The following is a 25,204-nucleotide window of genomic DNA, read 5'->3' as shown; positions in this document are numbered from 1 at the left end:
AATACCAGTACAGTGATGCTTTGGAAACTAAAGGAGCTTCAGTGTGAATTGCACCAGATACGGAGAGAAAGAGCTGAGTTTTTGGGAGGCCTGTAAACTAAAGCGCTTTCAGGAGCTGCCTGCCTCTCTCTTGAGATCTAGTATGGGGCAATGGGTTTGATTGTGTGTTGGTGCATTTAAGCTGCATCTCTACCTATACTCAACATGTATTTCTGTAAATAAACTCAAATATTTCAATACAGCATAATCTTCCAGTAAGCTCCTTAAATGGAAACTACACCCAGGTAAGCTCAGTGCCCTTTTCGCTGCTAGTGGGGTCTGCATAACAGTATTCTGAAATAGGGGTGAAAATAGTCTACAGAACTGTGTGCTTGATGATGCGCATATCTCAATTCCAATCTGCTCCCTCACAAAATTCTACCATACATAATTTTATTATTACCATACAGCACAGAGAGGGCAAGATAAAAAATATGCATGGACTAAGGTTGCCAGGTCTCTGGTTTTTGCCTGGAGACTTCAGATTTTTGGGGTCCTCTATGGGTCTCTGGGTGAGCCACCTCAATCTCCGGACTCTCAGCTTTCATTTTTTTTTTAAATTAAGTTTCTAGGTGGTCTGAAGTACACCAAAATGTCAGCCGCCCCCTGCAACTTCTGTTAAATGAGCTGGTCGCTGGCTGCTCTAACCCCACGTGTCAGGTTTATAGCCAATACGTGAAGTCAGGGTTGTGATTTACAAGGCAGTAGCTAGACCCTGTTGCAAGGCCAGGAAACCCCCCCCCCCGTGTTTATCTGAAAATCTGAGATGCCATTGGGGATTGAACCAGGAACCTTCTGCATGCAAAGCAGATGCTCTGCTCCTGAGCTATGGCCCCACCCTATAAGAGCATAGGAGTGCAAGTTTAATTACTTTTCAACCCAACCCATCCCAAAGGCTTAGATTGGCAGTGGTTCTTTGAACACATATCAACACATTGCCTTCGGGCTTAGGGCGGTATATAAATTAAATTAAATAAATAAATAAAAATAAAAATTAATTTTGAGTCATTTTTATCCCACTTTTAAAAGAATTATCAAAGCAACTTGCATTCATCAGCAGCGCAGTTTTCTAAATGTCTGTTCAAAAGAAAGCACCATTGAGTTAATGGGACTTACTCCCAGGTAAATGAAGAAAGGATTACAGTCTAAAACACAACCCCCCCCACTAAGAATAACAAATAAAAGCATTCATCAGCATTAAAACCATCAGAAAACAGATTTAATCAAAACAGCAATAAGTCAGTCATGACATGCCTTCTAGAATCAAATGGTTTTCAGTCTCCATGTAAACATTCAAAGAGAGGGAGCTTGACATACAGTATCTCCCTGAGCAGAGAGTTCCATAACGGCAGTGCCACCACCCAGGAGGCCTTTTCCATGGTACCCAGTTGGATATCTGCTGAAGATAGACCAGAGAACAGGGTCTCTGATGCCAGTTTTAGGCCCAGTCAGGTATGAAGGCAGGCCTTCAAAGATCCTGCTCTTGAGCCACTGTAGGGCCTCAATGGTTACTACCAGCACTTTAAACTGAGCCTGGCCAGGAACAAACATCATAGTAACGGCCACATCCACCATTAATGCTACCTACCAAAAAATCCAAAATAAAAGTCTTACAACACTTGCGGTGATGTGCGAGAACTGGCAGATCTCCAAACAACAAGGAGTTGCATTATTCTGGAGCAGTCACCAAAATACTTTGGTGCCCTTCTTACATTAAATGGTACCTTGGGTTAATGTCAGTAGTTACATTGGGACACACAGAAGATGCTTTGGTTCAATATGATCTTAGTTTCTGTAAACATTAAAAAATACTGTAAATTGTTACATAAATTCCTATTTTTTTCCTACCAAGTCCAGAAGGGTGGCAACATGGTATCAAAGGCTACTAGCCACGATTGCCGTGCGCTGCCTCCACTGTTGGAGGCAGAATGCTTCCAACTACCAGTTGCTGAAAACTGTAAAAGGGGAAAGTGCTTTTGCACTCGGGTCCTGCTTGCCGGCTTCCCATGGGCATCTAGGTGGCCATTTTGAGAACAGGATGCTGGAGCCAGCAGGCTCTTCTTATGTTCTGTCTCCTATGATGCCTACAAAAGGTCTCAATAGACATCATTATGTGTTTTGTCACGCCCGCTGCCTGTTGCAATTTCTCAAAATTCAAAATGTACTCACTGGTCCAAAACAGTTGGTAACCCTTGTCCTGTCCTTCAAATCAAAAAATAAATGTAAAGAATTTCAAAATTGAGCTAAGAAACAAGAGTACACACACACACACAGTTTCTACATTATTTGATTTTAAAGCAGTAAGAGAGCTCTAATGAGTTTGAACTGGCTCCCTCCCACCCCCATCGTGTAATCTTGTGGAAGCACAAACTGCATTTAGTCTAAACAGAGACATATACTTACAGTTTTTAACATCGATTACATATCTTGATTAGCTTTGTAAATAATTAGTCAGGAAAGAGTCTCAGACCAGACTTTGCTTGCCTTCTCCTGACAGGCAACCAGAATGTAGAAAAGGGAGCCAGGATGGTCAGAGTGTGCCACTCTAACAGTGACAATGCACTGAGCTTGCTGGAAGGAAGGAGGGTGGGCAGTTTGCTTCTCTTAGCTTCTCTCCCAAGGGCATTTGCTATTTACTTCAGGCAAGCAGGCTAGTGACCAATTGCAAAACTGATCTTGATCTTCCTTGTTTCTTTTTTGCCTCAATTGCAGATTAATTCTTAGTAAGTAAATCTCAAGAGTGTTTTTTCACATGGTTACATGTCCAAGCACATTTGAGGCACTATTGTGTATGTATGCATAAGTCACTCATGGTCACTGAGGCAGTTATATTTATTTATTAATTAGATGTATAACCCGCCCTTCTTCCCAGTAGGAGCCCAGGATAGCAAACAAAAGTACTAAAAACACTTTAACACATCACAAAAACAGATTTTAAAATATATTAAAACAAAACATCCTTAAAAACATTAAAACAAAACATCTTTAAAAACATTTTTAAAAAGCTTTAAAAACACCAAAAAAAAAAGCTTTAAAAACATATTAAAAAGCAATTCCAACACGGAGGCAGACTGGGATAAGGTCTCTACTTAAAAGGCTTGTTGAAAGAGGAAGGTCTTCAGGAGGCACCAAAAAGATAACAGAGATAGTGCCTGTCTAATATTTAAGGGGAGGGAATTCCAAAGGATAGATGCCACCACACTAAAGGTCTGTTCCCTTTATTGTGTGGAATGGACCTTCTGATGAGACGGTATCTGCAGGAGGCCCTCACCTGCAGAGTGCAGTGATTGGCTGGGTTTATAGGGTAAGGCAATCTTTCAGGTATCCTGCTCCCAAGCTGCATAGGACTTTATAAACCAAAACCAGAACCTTGAACTTGGCATGGTAGCTAATGGGCAGCCAGTGCAATTATTTCAGCAGGAGGGGTGTAACATGTTGGTGATACCCTGCCCCAGTGAGCAAACTCACTGCTGCATTTTGCACCATCTGCAGCTTCCAGACCAACCTCAAGGGCAGTCCCACATAGAGCACATCACAGTAATCCATCCTGGAGGTTACCAGTGCATGGACAACAATGGTCAGGCTATCCTGATCCAAAAATGGCCACAGCTGTCTTAAAAGCCACAGCCAGGAAAAGGCACTCCTAGCCACTGAGGTCACCTGGGCCTCTAGTGACAAAGATGGATCCAGGAACACCCCCAGGCTACGAACCTGCTCTTTCAGAGGGAGTACAACCCCATCCAAAGCAGGCAACTGACCAATTATCCGAACTCGGGAACCACAACCCGCAGCGCCTCCATCTTGCTAGGATTCAGACTCAGTTTATTGGCCCTCATCCAGCCCACTAACAAGTCCAGGCACCGGTCCAGGACTTGCACGGCCTCTCCTGATTCAGATGTTACAGAGAAATAGAGCTGGGTATCATCAGCATACTCCTGACACCTTGCCCCAAATCTCCTGATGACCACTCCCAAGGGCTTCATATAGATATGATGTTACTGGTGTGTGTGTGTGTTTGGTGCAATTATCATTTGATTAAAAGCTCCAACACACCAAAGACAGGTGGTAAGATCACAATCCACTACCTGCTAGAATATATTTAAAACATAGGGCAAGCTGAGGTCTCATCCACCATGCAGTGATGAGGTGCTGTATTAAAGCAATCAAAGGAAAATAGGAAACTGCCTTATTCCGAGTCAAGCTGTCTAGGTCAATACTGTCTACAACTCTGGCTGCAGTGGCTCTCCAGGATTTCCAGAAAGGAGGCTTTCATGGCCCTATGTGGAGGTTCCAGGGGGTGAACGTAGGACCTTCTGCATACAAAGCAACTGCTGCCACACTGAGCTTCAGCCCTTCAGTTCTACCGCACCATCCCCAAATCCAGTCTGTAGGGGTTTTGCATGGTTTTCTACAACTATTCATCTGGCACTCTAGAATGAAGAAATGTCTTATCTATTTTTTTTAAATATCAAGCAATTTATAAATGTTTTAAAATAAATAAATAATAGAATAGCACTGTTTGAGAATAGAAAGGAGTTGAGCCCATTTATGAGCAACCTTAAACAGAAAGGATTTGAAACTGATTGGATATCTTTAGCCATAGCATGAGTTATAGATGCAGGAATGGTCTCGATTTGAATGCTTTTGAATAAAAAACTTATAAGGCGACTCAGTGACTGAAGACAGACCGTTATAGTGTCAATTCTGTCCTGACTCAACACATGCAATCCAATGTTTACGTATCTTTCTCTTCCTGTTATTGATTCATCACATTAGTTATAAATAGCAGAGAAGAAGCTATCTTCCCAGCAGAAGGAAATGGAGAGCCAGGACAACTCTTGTCCTCAGAGTTTATTCATTTAGCTATTATATTTATATAACACTTTTCCTCCAAGGAGCTCAAAGTGATGTACATGTTTCTCACTTTTCCATTTTACCTTCACAAAAACCCTGTAAGGTAGGGTGACAGGCAGTGACTGGCCCAAGGTCACCCAGTGAGCTTCATGGATGTGGCTATTTGAACCCTGGTCTCCCAGGTCATAACAGCTGGTATAACTCAGTGGGGAGTAGAGCCTGGCTGGGAGTCCAGAGTCTGCGAGTTCAAATCCCCGCTCGTGTCTCATGGGTGTCAAGGGCCAGCTAAAGATCACCCCCACAACGAGTGGCTCAGGGATGACGTGCCCTGCCACCTGTGCAGCCGTGGGCAAGCTGCATAGTTCCAAGGAGCCCAGTTGCCCCCCAGCTGGCAGTTGCAGACAAGTAAGGGGCTGGCATGTGCAGCTGTGGCAAGCTGAGCAGGCCCTAGGCAGCTGGGGAGGACTAGCCTCAGAGGAAGGCAATGGTAAACCCCCTTTGAATACCACTTACCATTAAAACCCTATTCATAGGGTAGCCATAAGTTGGGATCGACTTGAAGGCAGTTCATTTCCATTTCCTCCCAGGTCATAGTTCACACTCTAACCATTACACCACACCAGCTCTCAGTTCTGCTCTGAGTCCAACTGGCAAACCACTTCACTCCTCTGTGTGTCAGGTTAATAGTCTATGGGTGGCACCCAACCTAGTTCTACGTAGACCCATTGAGACATATCTATTAATTTCAAAGGGTCTATTTTGAGCACTAACCCTGAATATAAACCTATCTACATACATACATACACACACATATGCACATCACACTTATAAAAGGGGAAGCTTTGGTGACACGTAAGAGGGAAGGGGGGGCAGCTCTGGTGATCCCTGTGGGGGGGAGTTTTGGTGATGGTAGGCGAGGAAAGCGAGCATGGGCAATCGCCCCAGTTAGATATATATTCTTCTGCCATGGATGTGTAGAAAACGATCATGGAATACCGTTGAGATAGAGAGAACTAAATTTTCAAATGTGTGCTTCTGGATGGTCCAGGAGTGCTGAGGTCACAGGAACAGGACCTATGACTGAGGTGGGGGCAGGGGGGAGAAGTGGGGTGGCTGACTCAGATGAACCATGGAGGGAACAGCAACCCTCCCTGAGAGGCAGTAAGAGGCTGCATCATATAAGCATTTTTCCAAGGAGTGCCTGCACAGAAGACTACAGGCTCAGCCAGGAGTAGCGACTAACAGCCTGCTTGGGAACAGACTGGCAGATGGGGTAAAAGGATGAGTTATTCCTGTTCTCAAAGCCCAGCACCTTAAAGTGACCCATCTGGACATGTCACCTTTTGGTCTTTATCAAGCAAGGTGCATCAAACTCCCCTCTGCTACTTCACTTGCCTGGTACAGGTCATTCTACAAGTTCTTACCTTGTTAATATCAGGGGTCACTAACAAGCCAGTTTAGGAGGAGGGTTAGTTGCTCTACCTTCACCACTAGGCATGTAAGTCTACGGATACTTATAATTCAGGATCTGGGGATTCTGCTCTGTTATCTCCAATCTACAGGGCTTGGATATTAGCTATTGGCATTACTTATTCCACTTTAAAAGCTTATATTTGGACTGAGATTTAGCTCTACCAACTTTTCAGTTTCCAGCCACATCCCCCATACAAGAAAAGGACTTTGTGAACACAGTGGAAAATGACAAAATAAGAATAAAAAACATTGCTTCATGAATCAGGAAAATTATTTTTGAAGTTTATTGAACTATACATATTGTGGAGAAAATGAAGAGAAGTTTTCTCCCCTGTCATATAACACTACAACTCAGGTTAATCTAATGAGGCTTGCTGGTGGGGGTGTCTGGGCACACAAAAGGAAACCTTTCTCCCACAAGATGTGGCAATGGCCACCAACTTAGATGGCTTTACAAGGGAATTAAACACATTCATGGCAGATAAGGCTATTAGTGGCTACTAGTTATGATGCCTATGTATTACCTCCAGTATCAGACACAGCATGCTATACGGCAGCCTTTGCCAACTTGGTGTCCTCCAGATGTTTTGGATTACAACTAGGCTGCGCTGGCTGGTGCTGATGGGAATTGTAGTCCAAAACATTTGCAAGGCACCAGGTTGGCAAAGGCTGTCACATACATATGCAACTGAATACCAGCTGCTGGGGGCGCGTGGGAGTCCAAAAGCAGGAGAGGACTACTGTTCTCATGTTCTGTTTTGCGCTTCCCAGAGGAATCTAGTTTGGTCACTGTGTATGTCCGTCTTCCTGTAGAAAATAAGAGCCCTGCTGGGCCGACCAAAGGCTAATCTAGTCCAACACCTTGTTCTCAGTGGCCAGCTGGATGCCTCTGGGAAGCCCAGAAGGGCATGAGCACAATAGCAGTTGCCCCACTTCTCCTCCTCACCCTATTGCCTGCAATATTGGAGGTGAGCTAGTCAACATGATTAGTACCCCTTAATAGCACTATCCCTTTTGGCATCCCCGACAATCGTATCTTTTCTCCCTGCAAAACGCCCCCTTTTAAAAATACAGATGATACATACTGCCCCCCCCCGAAGCTCTGTCAAATCAACACAGCTTGCAAGGGCATGCATTGTTGCATGTGGTGGTCATAGATTTCTGGAACAAATCAAGGAGATTCAAGCGATGACAGCAACAAATTCAGATCTCTCTACAATTAGCATTACTTAACATATTCACTGATGGTAATAAGGATGCAAAAAGTAAAAAACGAATTGGGCAACTTCTGGTAGCAGCCCGCCTAACTGCCCGATTTTGGCAGGAACTAAAAGGAGCTTCTGCGGATTAGTGGTACGGCAGTCTAGCAATTAGAGAAGTAATTAGAAACTAACCCATAAATTGAGAGTAGCAGCAGGGCAAATCAAGAAGGACACGTTTATGTCAGTTTGGTATGATTTTGTTTGTTATGTTTACAAAACAGACTGTTATAAGAGCACCACTAACTTGGTCTGCTATGATCTGGAACTCTTGAGAACATCTTGATGAGATCTCTGGCCTTTTAGCTGACAGAATCATAGAATAGTAGAGTTGGAAGGGGCCTATAAAGCCATCAAGTCCAACCCCCTGCTCAATGCAGGAATCCAAATCAAAGCATTTCTGACAGATGGCTGTCCAGCTGCCTCTTGAATGCCTCCAGTGTCAGAGAGCCCACTACCTCTCTAGGTCATTGGTTCCATTGTTGTATGGCTCTAACAGTTAGGAAGTTTTTTCTCATGTTGTCGAAATCTGGCTTCCTGCAACTTGAGCCCATTATTCTGTGTCCTGCACTCTGGGACGATTGAGAAGAGATCCCGGCCCTCCTCTGTGTGACAACCTTTCATGTACTTGAAGAGTGCTATCATATCTCCCCTCAGTCTTCTCTTCTCCAGGCTAAACATGCCCAGTTCTTTCAGTCTCTCCTCATAGGGCTTTGTTTCCAGTCCCCTGATCATCCTTGTTGCCCTCCTCTGAACCTGTTCCAGTTTGTCTGCATCCTTCTTAAAGTGTGGAGACCAGAACTGGACGCAGTATTCAAGATGAGGCCTAACCAGTGCCGAATAGAGGGGAACTAATACTTCACGCGATTTGGGAACTATACTTCTGTTAATGCAGCCCAATATAGCATTTGCCTTTTTTGCAGCCACATCACCCTGTTGGCTCATATTCAGCTTGTGATCAACGACAATTCCAAGATCCTTCTCACATATCATGTGAGAGTAGAGCCATTGGAATTAATGGACCTGACCGGGTCATTTCAATGGGTTTACTCCCAGTAAAACTTAGTTGGATGCAACCCAGATGATGGGAGTTGGAGTCTGGCAGCAACACCTGGAGAGCCACCACTGGCTTCCACTGCCCAACCAGGAGAGTCTCCTTTTTGCCCCCTTACTTTCCCCCTCAGCCTCCTGCCTTGAGGCACTGCTGGCCCCATCTTTTACCTATGGCTTCAGCCCCCCGTCCCATTTGCTGACCCTCCTATTTACCTCGCCACTCCAGTCTGGCTGACCAGCCTTCCACTGACCATCTATTTGCTTGTTTTGGCCTCTCCCCACCACATATCTCCTTTCTCAGGCTCCCCCATTTTTACACACTTTTGCTTTCTTTCCAACATTTTTTCTCTCAGCTTCCCTTCACCTCATAGCTTTCCCCTGGCCACCCGCTTTTTTACCCCCTTGCTCCCCTTCACAAAAGCAGGACTTCAGCTGAACGTCAAAAAGACTAAAGTAATGACAACAGAAGATTGATGTAACTCTACAGTTGACAATGAGGACATTGAACTTGTCAAGGATTATCAATACCTCGGCACAGTCATTAACCAAAATGGAGAATAGTCAAGAAATCAGAAAAAGGCTAGGACTGGGGAGGGCAGCTATGAGAGAACTGGAAAAAGTTCTCAAATGCAAAGATGTATCACTGAACACTAAAGTCAGGATCATTCAGACCATGGTATTCCCGATCTCTATGTATGGATGTGAAAGTTGGACAGTGAAAAAAGTGGATAAGAGAAAAATCAACTCATTTGAAATGTGGTGTTGGAGGAGAGCTTTGCGCATACCATGGACTGTGAAAAAGACAAATAACTGGGTGTCAGAACAAATTAAACCAGGACTATCATTAGAAACTAAAATGATGAAACTGAGGTTATCATACTTTGGACACATAACGGGAAGACAGGATTCACTAGAAAAGACAATAATGCTGGGAAAAACAGAAGGGAGTAGAAAAAGAGGAAGGCCAAAGAAGAGATGGATTGATTCCATCAAGGAAGCCACAGACCTGAACTTACAAGATCTGAACAGGGCGGTTCATGATGACAGATGCTCTTGGAGGTCGCTGATCCATAGGGTCGCCATGAGTCAAAATGACTTGAAGGCACATAACAACAGCAATTTATTTATTTCTTCCTCCCACCTCTGTTCTTTTTGCCTCAGTAACCTGCATCTCTAGGCTTGCTCATTCATTTTACCTCAGCCTTACCACCCCTTTATACACCCTTCCTCTTTTCCTCCTCTACTTTTTACCTCAGCATCGCCTCCCCTCATTTTGCGCCCTCAGCCTCTTTTCTCTCCGCACCTGTTTGCCCAATTCCATTTTACCTTTATGTTCCCTCCTCCACCTTAATTTAAAAAAGCCTCTCAAGCCCCTCCCCCTCTAATTGAGCCCTGCGGAGGGGGGAAAGACACTCCCCGTATTCTATCCAGAGCTTTACGCACTTCGCACAAGGCCACACAAGGCAAGGATCTACGCACTCTGCGTGAGCGCGCCCCTCAGGTACGGCAACGCAGTGGCAAGCCCCGTCGGGAACGCCGAGAGAAGAATTTCACGTACTTTAAGAAAGGCGGGGAAAAGCAGGACGTTTCAGTCAGCCTCCACGCAGTCCTTTGCCCGGCTTTGTCTGTGTCAGAGCTACGCATTCTCCGTAAAGCCTGCGAAGGAGGCGTTCCCCCGAAAAGGTAGAGAGCGTGTGGAGAGCTGAGGTACGCAATGTGCGTAAGGAGGGTTGAGGGCACAGGTAGGAGAGCGGTGGGTAACTTACGCCAACTATGTTGGCGGCGGCGTGGCCGGAGGCGGCGTCGGGCAGAGGCTGGAGAGCCCTACGCTACGCCACTGACTTGGCGGGCTGCGCCGTTGGCGTAAAGCGGCTCTGCCTGGTTCCCTCTCAGGTGCAGGGAAGGAAGGAGGGAGGGGGCGGGCTCACCGTTGCCCGGCAGCCCTCGTCCGGGCCCAGCCTATGGGGGCACTGGGCGCTGTCACGTGGCCCCGGAGCCCCCGAAAGCTGCCAGCTGCGGAGCTGCAAGAGCCGGACCGAGCCGGGACGGGGCCGGGGGCTGCGTGGATGGGGGTGAGGACCCCCCTCCCCGAGGGGAGGCTGGGTGGGGTGCAAGGCCGGGGGTGGGCGTGTGTTTTTAGGGAAGGGGGGGCAAGCGTGCACGATGGAAAGGGGGCGGTGCAATGGAAATCGAGGAGGGGAAGGGGGCTTGATCCGTCGGGGTCTGGGCAGGGATGCAGCTAGGAAAGGGGGAGGGCATGCGGTGCCCGGCGGCGTGATGGGTTCCACCGTGGGCTCTGGAGGTGCGATCCCTAAACGCGCACGCTTTGCTGGGGAGTAAGCCCCCCTGACCGCGGTGCTGGTTTACTTCCGAGTAAATGCGCATAGGGTCCCGCTGTGCGAAGCATTGAGAGGTCTGAGGGGGGCCCTCTTGGGGCTGGAGTGGTGGTGGTGGTGGGGATGGATGGATGCATGGATGGGGGTCCAAGGGAAGGGAGGGTGCCGCAGGAGGGTAGTACTGGTGCATGGGACAGCAAGGGGTGCTGTGGGGGCTGGAAGAGGAGCAGCAGCAACAACAACAAGCTCTGTGGAGTCAAGTACAAAGCCTGGTGGGTGTGGGAGGAGGTGGCATCTGCGTGCAGGGGGTCTGGTAGTGGTTTAGGGGGAAGGAGCTGCGAATAGGAGGGAGAAGGGTTGTGGGGTTCTGGGTGCCCCCTTGCGGTAGTAGTAGGAACAAGCTTGCCGAGGGCAATCCTTTTGCAGTGGGCTGTCCATCCCCCCCGGGGGGGCTTGGAGGGCTGGTTGGGGAATGGTGCAGAGAGGGAGGACAGTGCCCGGTGGGCGGCAGGTAGAGTTGGGGAAGCTTAAACGTGTGGCTTTCAAGGGGCCACTGAGAGATGGGCAGCTGAAGTACTGGGCCCTAGCGTGTGAGATCTACGGCCTAGGAGGGAGTTGCAAGGAAGTGAGGGGTGCCCGGGGCAGGAAGGGAGAGGCGTTTGACTGGGTGGGCAGAATGGTGATGGGGGGTGTAGGGTGGTAGATGTGTACCCTGAGACAATGAGAAAGTGGGAGGAGAATACCAGCTATGTAGTAGCAGTCAGGTGAAGGAGGTGCTGTGTGAAGGGCTGGGGCAAAGGTGGCATGGGGAAGGCAAGTGGGGATGCAGACCAATGTTTTGGATGGAATCGGTTGCTCCTGGGTTCTTTGGTTCATGGTACGCTGTGAGAAAGATGGGAGGGCTGTGAGCACCCACATGCGAAGTGGATTAGTTACCCCTTAATCCCACAGTCAGGGTAGTAAAAGGGTGGATTTCCCCCTATCTTCTAAATTCATGATTATGGCTCAAGGGGGGATACTAATCATTTTGGGATATTTCTTGTGGACGAGCATGCTTTCCTTTTCTTTTTGTGTAACCAAGGTAAGCTATTGTAAATATGGAACTGGGTGTGTGTTCCAAATGAGTTTCAATGGTGTGATATTGTGTGCAAACCTTTAAGTAACACAGGACTCTTCCACATCTCACGTCTGTCTTTCATTTGGATATCAACTTCTCTTGAAAAACATACTGTTATTGTTTACCTGGGTAAGACCCCACATTCAGCATGAAGAAGATTCCAGTATGTCTTGCAAATTTATATCCAGCGATTTAACTTTTGGCTGTTCCAATAATGGTATTGTTTTTGTTTGCCATTTTCTGTGGCTATTAAGGTTGTGATCTACTTGTGGTGCAGACTTTGCCTGCTAAGGAGAGTCCTGTGGCTTGAAGTAATTTTGTAGGACACTTCAATGCTGGAATTGTTGTCGTAATGTCTATGTGCAAACTTCCAGGCTTCTTGTAGGGATTAGGGATAGGGTCGGTGCTGACTTTGTGAAGCACTGACAGCTGTCAGCTGTGATGAAAATGAACTGCCCAGTTCCTTGTACACAACTGGGGTTAGATGCATCTTCTTTTAGTGCGGTGGTGAATGTGCCACACTGTTATCACCATGGGTAATAATGAACGAGAGATTAGCCTCCACTTTTTCAGGTGCTTGTTTGGTTTTCCTGATTTAAATTTTAGATAGAGGGAATGAGTAGAGTTTAGATGGGAGTATTTCTTTGCTTGTTCTTACTATCTCTCACCCTCAGCTATCAAAATTCAGCCTCCACGCTGCTGGCATGGTGCATCAGATTGTCTCTCAGGCTGACCTGGTTTTTCCAAAAATGAAGCATCTGCACTTCCTGGTGGCTTCTGAACACTTTGTGTTCTGCCTGAGCCGCAGTTCCAAATTTGGTGGCAGTTCTGTATTAATTGCATATGCTCAGGCTTTGCTTTGACCTCACTTCTCTCTCTCTCTCTCTCTCTCTCTCTGTGTGTGTGTGTGTGTGTCTCTCTCTCTCTCTGGATTGTTAATGATTAAGCCCAAGATTTGAAGTAGGTGTTGGAAAAGAATGTAGAAAGGGAGGAGGAGCAACATCTGTAGGAGATGGTCTGTTGAGGTGTTTAAATAAAAAAGCACAGGAATTGGGTTGCCTGTCTCCTGATAGTCAGTGTTGTGTATCAGTTGCCCCTCCCCCCCGGCACTTTCCTGCCCCAGTCAAACCAAATCTTCCTTTACAGTTACCATATGACAGGTAACTTCTCACCAACCTCTGGTGTATCTGATTCTGTTAATAGCTACCTTTGTGACTATTTGGCTCGGTGAAATTGGGTAATGCTGCCTAGTTTTACTTAAAACAGGCACTTTAGATTACATGGCATGGTGTCTAGTGCAGTGGTTCTTAACCTTTTCCACTGCCAGCACCCCTTGGATTTCCAAAATATGCTCTCGCACCCATTGAAAAAATAACGTTCATTTTTTAATTTAATTTAATTTAATTTTAATGTGTGTTTTAACCTAACTTAGCTAAGATAAATGACAGTTTTCAAAAATCTTTGGTTGGGCCTCGCACCCCTAGAAAAAGTGTCTCGCACCCCGGGGGGTGTGCACCCCAGGTTAAGAACCACTGGCTAGTGAGCTTGTCAATTGGTATTTTCTTAGTTGCCTCTAGTGTGTGAAAATGCCCTCCTGGCAACTAAGAAGGGAAACTCTGCAAAAAGTTCTGGGCCTCAAATAGCTGATATGTAGGTGTGGGCAGGATGGCTGGTGCAAGGATTGCACTTTTAGTTGTACTGATTGCTAGATCTTATCTGCTCAATCTTTGTTCATTGGAGTTTTAAGGTGTTTCCCGTTCTTTGCTATAGCCAGTTTAGTGGCTGTCCATCAGCAAGAAATCATGACTCAATATATTTTGCGTATGTTTAAATAATTGATCTCCCAAAGTATTGTTTTTGGTTCCAGTATTAGTTTCACATGACCGTCCTTTGGATGGCAAAATGCTTGAATATTGGGGTAAAAAAGCGACCACATATGCAGATGATCTGCTGCTACTTGATCTCGTTTCCAGCAAACATCTATGTTTGTCTTAAAGATATTCATTTTCTTTATTATTAGATAAATATATATAGTAACTTATGAAAGCTTTCTTTTAAATTACACAAATAGCTTTACTTGCTACTCTGGAGAAGTCAGATTTCCATTTGTTTTCATTAATAGATGAAAACTATTAATTTCATTAATAATTAATTAACAGTAACATTTTGTTCGATTTTGTTAATAGACGAAAAGGTTCTTTAAAATAGTCTCTTCTCTGTTAAGTCTTCATCTGTTAACAGCTTTTATATATTTTAGTTGCAGACCCCTAGTGTTTACTCAGTTTTCCACAGCCTGAGTACAGTATTGCATTCTTAAAGCACTTGGAAACTTCTTAAACCTGCCTTGAAATTGCATCCTCAGACCTGGAAGTGCTGCGCCTTAATCCCAGTTGTTTAGACAGGCTTGTGGTTACTCATTTGAGGAAAATGTATTTTCTGTATAGGAACATAGGAAGCTGCTGTATTCTGTCAACCCATTAGTCCATCTACCTAAACACTGGCTGGCAAAGGCTCTCCAGGGTTTCAGATGAGGGGGAGCACCCTCAGATTTACTTGGAGACTTTAGGAATTGAACATGGGACCTTCTGCATGCAAAGCAATTGCTCTACCATTGAGCTATGGCCCTTCCTACTCATTTACTCAGAGGCACTGCATTTCACCACGTGTTCCAGAGACTGAGCTGGCATGAGGTGGGGTGAGGAAAACAAGATTCCAGTGGTCAGTCCGGCTCAAAATTCATCCCTGAATTAAACTACAAGCATGCCCAATAAAATCAACAAGGGATGCATGGGTTAAACCTAAGCATATTTACTTGGAAGTAAGTGCAGAGCTTGGAAAAGTTACTTTTTTGAACTACAACTCCCATCAGCCCCAGCCAGCATGGCCACTGGATTGGGCTGATGGGAGTTGTAGTTCAAAAAAGTAACTTTTCCATGCTCTGAAGTGCCACTGGTTTTAATGGTGTTTGTGTCCAAATAAGTGTGCTTAGGATTGCATCATTAGTAAGAGGGGTCAGGTGAAGGGCATTCAGTTGCTTAGAATTGGATTTGGCAGGAACAGTCATTCATTTTTACCTTATTTTATTACACCTTGATTCCATAGGGTAGCCAACATGGTGCTTTCTAGATATTTTGGACTACAGATCCCATAATCCTCTACCATAGGCCATGCTGCCTGGGCTAATGGGAGCTGTAGTAAAAAAAAAAATCTGGAGGGCACCACATTGTTTTTTCTTGCATGTACTTTCTCCAGGGAGCTCGGTGTGTGTGTGTGTATCCATGTGTATCTCCCATCTTATACTCACAACAGCCCTTGAAGTATGATTGCCCAAAGAATTTCATGGCAAGGCAGTGATCTGAACCTTGGACTCCCATGTCCAAGTCTGACACTGCATTGGTGTGCTGTATCACAGCGGCCTTCTACGCAACTTTCAGGCATGCTTTCTGATTAGTGTTTGGAAGATTGGCAGGGCTGAGAGGAATGGAACACACTGAATAAAAATAACAGGTTTGGAAATTGATTTTTTAAAAACGTTTCCTCCTACAAAATGAGAGCAGCTGCCAAGAGCTTAAAAGGAGGCTGTGCAATCAGGATTTGCACGTGTATGTGGGAATCCTTAGAAACTTGTAGTGGTGTAGAAATGGCTGCTTGCACCACCTGGTGTATTTCAAGGTAAGAGGCATGTCCCTTTAAGAGGGATCTAAAGGACAAGATGGAGTGTTGTGGTTTGGGGGCCTGTTAGACAAAAAGAAAAATACTGATGAGGAAAAAGGGTGAGGCTGCTTGATTTGGACAGACTAGCCTTCACATCAGAATTCTTATCTTTTTAAAGAAAAGTTATCCAAAGACTCTCTAAATGGATCCTGTTTAGGGTTGTATAGAAAACTCTCCTTAAAACAACTACATCTCAGCAACAGAGGGCTTTTTTCCAAACTGTTAAATATCCAGTTCCTGCGCGTGCACTCAAAAGGGTTGTTGTAAGCGTTGGATCCTTGCTGGCTTTTTGCCAGAATGAAAGTCTAAGAGTTGATATGGGATGGTTTTGTCAGGTTGCTCCCAGATGCATTGCCGTTGGTCGTTGCTTACAAGGTAGTGACTCTGGCTGAAATGGCTTCTGTTTCAAGTTACACAGAACTGGCTAGAACGAAAAGGTGCCTCATTCTCTGTTTTCTAGAGAGTGAAAATCCGGCTACAAGCAAAGATGTTAATTGCTCAGGGTACCTGATGATGAAGGGAGCAGAAAAAGAGGAAGACTAAGCAAGAGATGGATCGATTCCATAAGGGAAGCCACAGACCTGAACTTAAAAGGTCTGAACAGGGCAGTTCATGACAGATGCTCTTGGAGGTCACTGATTCATAGGGTCACCATAAGTCCTAATCGACTTGAAGGCACATAACAACCACAACAACTTGATGACTTTTGTGCCTGCTCAGTGGGGTTGTGTTTCTCAATAACCTCTCCCACTGGCCACTGAAGTCCTCGCTGTTTTCCATCCCAGGCCCATTGACGTTGCCCCTCCACCTTTATATGCTGTGCTGTTGGTTTACCTGCAGCTGAGTTGCCATTTTGTCTATAACAGCAGAAAAATCAGATGTCCTTGAAAGCTCCTGAACAGGCCATAATAGAGCTAGACCTCCCCTTTACCTGGAATGTGCATATGCATATGTGCATATGCAACTTCATAGTTTGCAAAAATCTTAAATGGAGATAGTTTTGATGGCCCCGTAGATATCTAGGAATATGGGAAGTTGCCTTATACTGAGTCAGAGCGTTGGTCCATCTAGCTCAGTATTGTCTACACTGACTGGCAGCCCTACCTGGAAATGCCAGAGGTAGGACCTGGGACCTTCTGCACGCAAGGCAGCTGCTGTGCCTCTGAGCGGAAGCTGATCTTGGGGTGTGCTGATTCACCCCACCACTGCACTGCTCCTGGACGGACTTTATCAACCAGTATCTTGATTTTATTATATTTTTCTTAACAACCAACAAGTATTTGGGAAAGGCACTTGTTCTTTCCGAACTTTATTCTATAGCTGTGAGAAAATTCTGATGCTTGTATTGGCTTGAATAATAATATTAGCAGGTATTCATCTTATTGAATTTAGTTTATGTTTTTATATTGTATCACCTACATACATGACACTTCACGTGGGAGGGCTGTAGCTCAGTGGTAGAACGCATGCTTTGCATGGAAAAGGTTCCAGGTTCAGTCCCTGGAGAATTACATCCTGATTACAACATTGTGGTAGATCCCGTGGTCCTCTGGTCTGTAACTAATCCTGGCCTGAATTTGCCCAAAGTTAATTTAAAAACACTTCTTTTTTGACTGTAGCTGTCTCCCTTCCCTCTCTTTTTCTCCAGCCCCCATTGTTGATATTTATATTGTAAGGTCCTTGTGGCAGGGACCTCTCTTTTTGCTTTTGTTACTCTGTAAAGCACCATGTCAACAGTTCATTGTATAACCATGACTTCTCTGGCTTTTGCAACTTTTTCACACACAAGACCATGACTTGCAGGTGGGTTTTTGGAGCAGTGGCATTTGAGCAAGGTGGAGGAATGTTTCTATTTGTAGGATGAATGAGTCCTGGGTTCAGATTTTTGTCTTGAAATTGAAGGCCTCTGCAGGCAGCCAAACTGGCTCAGGGAGGCTGGCATGTGTTCTGGGCAGCAGAAACTCCGAGGCACCTTGACACTGCATAGCATTTCCCAAGAATTGTTGATTGATTCATTTAAAGATGATATATTGTTGCACCAACCACCCAAGGTTCTTGGTTATTATATTATGTTTTTGGATTTCCCCTTTTGTGTTTGTTTTTGTTGAGCACATTGATAAAAAAGGATTGACACTTGTTTTCCTTTCCTGTGCAAGGTGATGCCTGAATGCATCTTGCTGGTTTCAAGTTCGCTTCTTGGTCTTTGGGAGTTGAAAATCATCTCCTTCTCCTGGCTCAAATGTTACCTTCCAACGGACAAATTGTGTTGGGCAGAGTGTGGCAGCAGGTAGCTGGATTGCACAAAACTCTTCTTTGTTACTTCATGGTTATATGCAATTAGATGTTTGCTACCCTGCTGACACTGTTGGCGTCCTCCCACGCTGTCCTTGTCCCCCCTCCCCTGCCCAGGCACCAGCGGCACCACTTCATGTCCTATTGGGCTAGTGTGTGTCCATGCCTCTCCCTGCTGGTGGGATGCAAGCTGTGCTGTGGGTGTCTAAATAAAGACCACGGACCTCCTTGGGTGCTCAGATAAGGACATTTAAATGCCTGAAATGCTGACAGGCAAAGAGGTGGGTGTGGGTTTACACTTGCTTGAAATACTAGCACAGAGTGGTCTGAACCGCTATTATGTTTTGGAGAATTTTGCATCTTTTAATGGAAACTGTGCCTCATCCCCCTGCTCGATTAGTAAGAAAAATGCTGCGGGTGAAGTTGATTCCTGGCCTTTTGTCTCTGTCTTTCCCAGCATCCCCTTCATTGGGGGCTTGGAGGCCTTTTCTTCCCTTCCAGGCTCGAAAGACGGATTATTAGACTGTGAGAGACGTTTGCCCAGGTGGCCGTTGGTTTTGTCATTTTCTTGCTTTAGTTTTGGTGAGTGTGTGTTGCTGCCTTATGCAAGATTTGAAAACTTAAAATTCTTTTTATAGAAATAAAACAGCACCCACACATTTTTCCACACTGCTGTAGAACCAACTGTGCTTGGAAGCTTGGTTTTTTGGAGGTGGGCAGAGAAGGGGGGAGAGAGAGAGAAAGAGAGGAAAGGGCCCCCAGAGAGGCCTCTGCCAACCCCTGCTACTGAACTCTGCCGCTTAGGCCAGAGGGAATGTCACTTGAGCTGCTGTTTAGCCTTACCAGGGCATCTGGTAAGGTACTTAGCAGGGCTTATAGGCCGCACTTTCTCAGTAGACATCTCCTCTCCTTGCCCTCCCTCCCCCCCCAAGCTGTCTGGGTCTTGAGCTGCCTCTGCAAGAGTTCTTGCATAGGGAAGATTAGAAGCCCTGCCTGTTGGCCCTCCCTGCTCTTGCCTGTGAAGGCGGCTGCTTAATATTTGGGAATGAGCAGGAAGGGGCATTTGGTATGATGATGGGTGGCTCAGGGGCGTTACCAAGTAATTAAAAGATTTGGGGCATGGGCCTACATTTGCATAAAATCTGCAAATTATCTGTATGTATAGATGCAGATTTAGTCTTTAAATGTCACAGAAGAAAAGCCTGTTAATTTCTCATCCAGATCATCCTAGGTAAATCCTTCTGTTAATTTGTGCTCCACCCTAGATCCGTACTTTTCAATTGATTTACTCCAATGAATTTCCCGACAGATCCCGCTCCAAATAAGTTCCCTCAGGATTACTCCCGCCCATTATCCCCAATTCATCTCTAGTTAAAATAATTAATTCCCCCCCCGAAACTGATATGCTAGCCAATAACCAAGATCACTCCCATTGAATTTCACCTGAATTCATTTCCCACCCAGAAACTCTTGGGAGACCTTGAAAAAGATTCTGGGCCCACCCCTAGCAGCACCCCTGGGGTGGCTTTCTCTCGCATTGCAGAGAAAACCAATTTTCTCTTTGTTTGTTGTTATGTGCCTTCAAGTCGATTACGACTTATGGCAACCCTATGAATCAGTGACCTTCAAGAGCATCTGTCGTGAATCACCCTGTTTAGATCTTGTAGGTTCAGCTCTGTGGCTTCCTTTATGGAATCAATCCATCTCTTGTTTGGTCTTCCTCTTTTTCTACTCCCTTCCATTTTCCCCAGCATTATGGTCTTTTCTAGTGAATCAGGTCTTCTTATGATGTGTACAAAGTATGATAACCTCAGTTTCATCATTTTAGCTTCTAACGACAGTTATGGTTCTAACAACCAATTATTTGTCTTTTTTGCGGTCCATGGTATTTGCAAAGCTCTTCTCCAACACAACATTTCAAATGCGTTGATTTTTCTGTTATCCACTTTTTTCACTGTCCAACTTTCACATCCATACATAGAGATTGGGAATACTATGGTCTGAACGATCCTGACTTTGGTGTTCAGTGATTTTTCTCTTATGAGATTACTTTTTACTATATTTGGATTCTGTGCTCTAGCAATTGCTTCACCAGTAACCTGGCGAATGTTCTGGCTGTCAGTGGCTACTAGCCATTGTGGCTACGCTCTACCTCCACAGTTGGAAGCAGTCTGCTTCTGAATACTGATTGCTGGAAAGCGCAGGAGGGGAAGAGTCCTCTTGTGCTCAGGTCCTCCGTGCTTCCTGCAGCCACCTTTCTATCTGCCCCACATCTGATGTCGGATACAATGCTAGGTGTGGGGTAGGTGGTCGTGGCTGGGAGGAAACTGTCTCAGAGGCCTGGGTGGGCCAGGTTTGGCCTGCGGGCTGGAGGTTCCCCACCCCGATGCAAATACTAAGTGTTGATGTGCTTCTTCTTGTTATTGTTTGTTTCCACCCAAAAGGCTTACAAAAAACACAAATATAAAAATACATCAATAAAAACAATACAATTTACAATAAGCAATACATAAATAAATAAAGGTGGGTGAGAAGAAGGATGGGCACAGGAGAAGTCCAAAGGACTATTATTACTGGATTATATGGGCACGTAAGAATTTGAAATATCTTTCTAGCCCTGAGAAGCACAGCTTACAGCCGCGCGTGTGTGTGTCTTCTGTTTATTTAAACTTTAAAAAATGTACACACCACACAACAAAACTGATTTAAAATGAAGCGCAGTAAAACGTCCCCCACAAATTCCCCCTTTGGATCTCCCACCTCCCTCTTTGTTAAGCTGCTCTTCTGCAGCTGCAGGCGGCCCATGCTCTGCCTTTCACAGGAGTGAACTTTGCTTCTGTATGGCTCATGCTGCCACTTCGGGGGGCTGCCCACTTCCATTCCTTTCCATGCTGGGAAGAAAGCGTCACGGTTGTCCCAATTCCTTCTTGCATGGTGGCCTTAGAAAAGGGCGCTCTAGCCAGCGGTTTCTGCCTGGGAGGATACAAGTAATGGCTTGCTCTTTCCTGAACCAGCCACATCAGGGGAAAAGGATGTGGCCCTTTCAGAAATGTCACTTGGATCTTCCAGTAGTAACTTCACCCTATGCTGCTTGTAGTTGCAGGCAGACCCTGCATCCTCAGGATTTCATATAGCAACACATACTCTGTCCTACCACATCAGCCTGGGGTCCAGTCCTTACTCAGACCAAGTCCTTTTGTGAAGTGTGTGTGGTGTGTGGCAATGATGATGGTGCCTTGGCCTCAGTTGGTATTCCTGGGCATGCAGGAATTCCCATCCGGCTCCCAAGGCTGATGAGAGGGGGGAAGCCGGTACAAATTACCGGGACCCGGCGGTCCTGAAGGAGGTTTGGGGCCTGACTGAACTGTGGAACAGCCTGTCCGATGAGGTGTGCCTGGCACCTTTTTATACTCCCAGGCATTTTAAAGTGTGTTTTAATAGCATTTTCATTATTATTTTGCATCCTGGATGTTGTTTGGTTTCTTTATTATTTGTTTGTTTTGTTTTTTGATTTATTGTATTTATTGTATTTATACATTGCTTGTTTTTATCTTTTTGTACACCGCCCAGAGAGCCTTCGGGCTTAGGGCGGTATATAAATAAAATAAAATAAATAAATAAGTAAATAAATATGTTTTGTCTTTCTCAGTGGTAGTAGTATCATTTGTCGATTGTTTTTGACGTTCATTGTAAAATTGGTGAATTTCAAAGAAAATAATAATGATATAAAAGATTGAAGTGTAAAGATTTTTAGCCAGGCGGCTCTTACTGAGGGGCCCGGAAAATTTTTTTTCACTGGGGCCCAAACCCGCTCTCGGCGGCCCTGCCGGCTCCAGCTATGTTTCCGTATTGGACAGAGCTTGTATTTGCCAAAACCATCAGGCTACGACATTGGCCCACTTGCATTTGATTACTTGCACTCATAAAGACCAAGGGCGGCTGCAACTTGTGGTGTGCACATCCCAGTTGGTTAATTTATTGCTTTTTGTGGTGCGGCCTTTTGTTGTTGTTGTTCTTGAGGAGCTTGTCAGAATATCTTGTGCGTGTGTCTGCGTGCTTGGCATTCTTCGGGAGAGGCATCATTCCGGGACCCTCTCCTTGGAATCTGCCTGGCTCATTCATTTTGGGAGATTCCCTGCCCCCTGGTTGTTGACTGTTAGCAGTTTGCTCTGTGCGAGGAATGATTTAGAGCAGTTCTCGCATGTTGTGGTTTTGGCTTGCTTAGTCATAAAGAGCCTTCAGTCGCTGCCTGTGATTGACATAACAAAATGTAAATTGTATGCTGTTTTACTAGGCACTAATTCATCCAGCTTCAGCTTGATATGTCAGGAAGGCTCCGCACCGCTCGTTACAGCGGCTTCTCTCCCCAGTGTGTCACTTTGTGTGGAAGAAACATTTATGTTAAATTGTGTTTTTTTTAAAAAAAAAAGTTGGAGGGGACAGTGGGAGAAAACATACACTGTCCCTAACTAGTAAGATTTTTTTAATTGTGAGGTTTTGCTACTGTGTATGTTTTTAAAAATGCTATTTATTTATTTATTACATTTATACCCCACCTTTCTTTTCATGCTAGAAACCCATGGGGGCTTACATATGGTTCCCAGGCAGTCTGCCGTCCAGGCACTGCCCAGACCTGACCCTGCTTAACTTCAGCAGGGTGCTGGCCTCATGTGTCTTCAGGCCATAGCCTGGGACTATTTATGAAAGCTTTTGGCTGGTTTCCACCGAAAGGGTTGTATGAGGCCATTCACTCAGTACAGTAGGGCCCCACTCATACGGCAGCTTATGTTCCAGATCCCTGCCGAAAAGCAGATCAGCTGTAGCACGGGGGTCTGGAACCTAACCCGCTGATCCCGCCGGAGGAGGAGATCAGCTGTAGAGCGCTACAGCTGATCTTTCCCTCCTCCGGCGAGATCAGATCGAGCGCGGGAGTCTGATCACGCCAGAAGAGGAGATCAGCTGATCTTCCCCTCCTCTGGCGCGATCAGCTGGAGAGTGGAGAGCTCCAGCCTCCCCTCCAGCTGATCACCCTGCTGGTGCCGTATTAGCAGAACGCCAAGAAGTGGGGCCCTACTGTACTCAAAGAACGACTTTGCTGGCTTGAACCAGAGGTCCGTGAAATCCTGGGCTAGGGTTCCTGTAGCCATCCAGATGTTGTTGGGTTCTCAACTCCCAAAAGCAGTAGCAAACAAGGCAAACGGCCAGGGATTGCCAGGATTGTAGTCCAGCAGTGTCTGGAGGGCCACAGGTTCCCCACCGCTGATGTAGTCCACCAACGGCCGGCCAATGTTGCACCAGCAGCTTGGCCATGAAAGTTTGTTTTCAGTACCTACCTTTCAGAGATATTCTGCCTCTAAACATGGAGGTTCAGTTCTTAGTGATCATGACCAATAGTTGCTGATAGAAAACAGATCTGGGAATTGGTCTTGACCTTTGCAAGGATGTAAGAAGAGCCTTACTGGACTGGACCAGACAGCCTTTCCCAACTAGTGGGCCACCAGATGTTGGACCACAACTCCCATCAGCCTCAGCCAGCATTGCCAATGGTCAGGAAAGATGGGAATTGTGGTCCAACAATATCTGGTGGCCCACTAGTTGGGAAACACTGATCTAGGACAATAGTGACCAGATAGATACCTCTAGGAAGCTCTCAAACAAGACCTGAAGGAACAGCCTTCCTGAGTATGAAGTCCTGTCTGCAAGGCTGGCCCTACCATTAGGTAGAGTGATGCAGTAGATGCTGTGGTTGCATAGCGCTGTTGATTTTCTTCTGTTTCCTGATAATTTCTATGTATCTGATGTTTGTAATCCTGTGCTACATAGCTCTGTGCTTATGTAAGGGTGAAAGGGCAGCTTCAGAACCTGGAAGGTCCCTTAGTATAATGTGGAATTCCTGTGGAGTTCCCTCCCCTTAAATATTAGACAGGCGCCATCTCTGTTATCTTTTCGGTGCCTACTGAAGACCTTCCTCTTTCAACAAGCCTTTTAAATAGAGACCTTATCCCAGTCTGCCTCTGTGTTGGAATTGCTTTTTAATATGTTTTTAAACCTTTTTTAATGTTTTTAACCTTTTAAAAATGTTTTGAAAGCTTTTTAAAAAATGTTTTTAAAGATGTTTTGTTTTAATGTATTTTAAAGTCTGTTTTTATGATGTTTTAAAGTGTTTTTAGTGCTTTTGTGTGCTGCCCTTGGCTCCTGCTGGGAGGAAGGGCTGGATATAAATCAAATAAATAAATAAATAAATAAATAACATATAGTATAATGGATTTTCTGTGGCTGTTTTAAAATGGATACTGTTGCCTCGATGTGATTCTTGCTTTCTACTCTCCTTTCTTGGATATGTTTTAATTTTAATATGTTGGCTACTCCGAACAGTTGGAAAACTAGTGCGTAACAATTTAAGAAAATTTAAAAAACCTTACCTCTGCTGCTAATCTGCAAGGTGGTCTTGGTCAAGTCTCTCTTGTCTCAGCCCCATCCCACTCCTTGGGGATAATACTGGCATACTTTGCAGGGCTGTTGTAAGCACTGTGAAATACAATGTGCAGTGCTTTGAGTTCTCAAACGTGCTTTTAATGTCACTGAATGGCCCCATTAAAACCTGTGTATGTGGCTGCGATACAGTTATGTGGGCATAAGAATTCCCTAACGAACCCTGAATTTATAGGTGGTCTGAGGAATCTGGATTGGCCACACAACCTTCCTGCAGCTGCTTTCTCCTCTCTCTGTTATTGGCAGCTGCAAATGAGGGCTCTGTCACGAACCTTTGCTGCCAAAGAGAACGATCATGGATGGTTATTGGTGTTGGCTTGTGCAAGGTGGGCGTAGGAGAATCTGGGCACTCTCTCACTCATGCTCTGCTTAAAGTAGTCTCTTGAGGCCTCAGCGTGCTTCGGTGATGGACGGAGGTTATTCTTGGGCCAGTCCTTCTGGCCTTGTCGGAACGATGGATTAACTGCAGGTTGCTGCCTGTTTGGGAGCACCTGGGACATCTGTGATGTCATAGCACCTGGGTGCTGTGGAAATGGTGTCTTAGGAAGCTGGGGCAGAAATATTTCCTGCTACAG

At 45.4% G+C, this 25,204-nt stretch overlaps 1 protein-coding gene and 1 long non-coding RNA gene across 8 annotated transcripts in view; one reads left to right on the top strand and one right to left on the bottom strand.

Moving 5' to 3' along the window:
* Nucleotides 1-10,036, bottom strand: part of LOC133374015 (uncharacterized) — a 47,424-nt gene extending 37,388 nt beyond the window's left edge. The window contains exon 1 of the long non-coding RNA XR_009759794.1: nt 9,930-10,036. This is a non-coding gene — a long non-coding RNA (uncharacterized LOC133374015). The remainder of the gene's footprint in view (nt 1-9,929) is intronic.
* Nucleotides 10,037-10,102: 66 nt separating this feature from the next.
* Nucleotides 10,103-25,204, top strand: part of STRBP (spermatid perinuclear RNA binding protein) — a 105,487-nt gene continuing 90,385 nt past the window's right edge. For 2 of the 7 annotated variants that reach the window (XM_061604550.1, XM_061604545.1), the window contains exon 1: nt 10,622-10,750. The gene's annotated coding sequence lies outside the window, so the exon portion shown is untranslated. The other 5 variants (XM_061604552.1, XM_061604551.1, XM_061604549.1 and 2 more) reach the window with 4 other exon arrangements.

Source organism: Rhineura floridana, chromosome 20 (genome assembly GCF_030035675.1).
Source record: "Rhineura floridana isolate rRhiFlo1 chromosome 20, rRhiFlo1.hap2, whole genome shotgun sequence".
NCBI classification, from domain to species: domain Eukaryota; kingdom Metazoa; phylum Chordata; class Lepidosauria; order Squamata; family Rhineuridae; genus Rhineura; species Rhineura floridana.
Note: the sequence above shows the minus strand (reverse complement) of the source record. Positions and strands in the feature narration are given on the sequence as shown.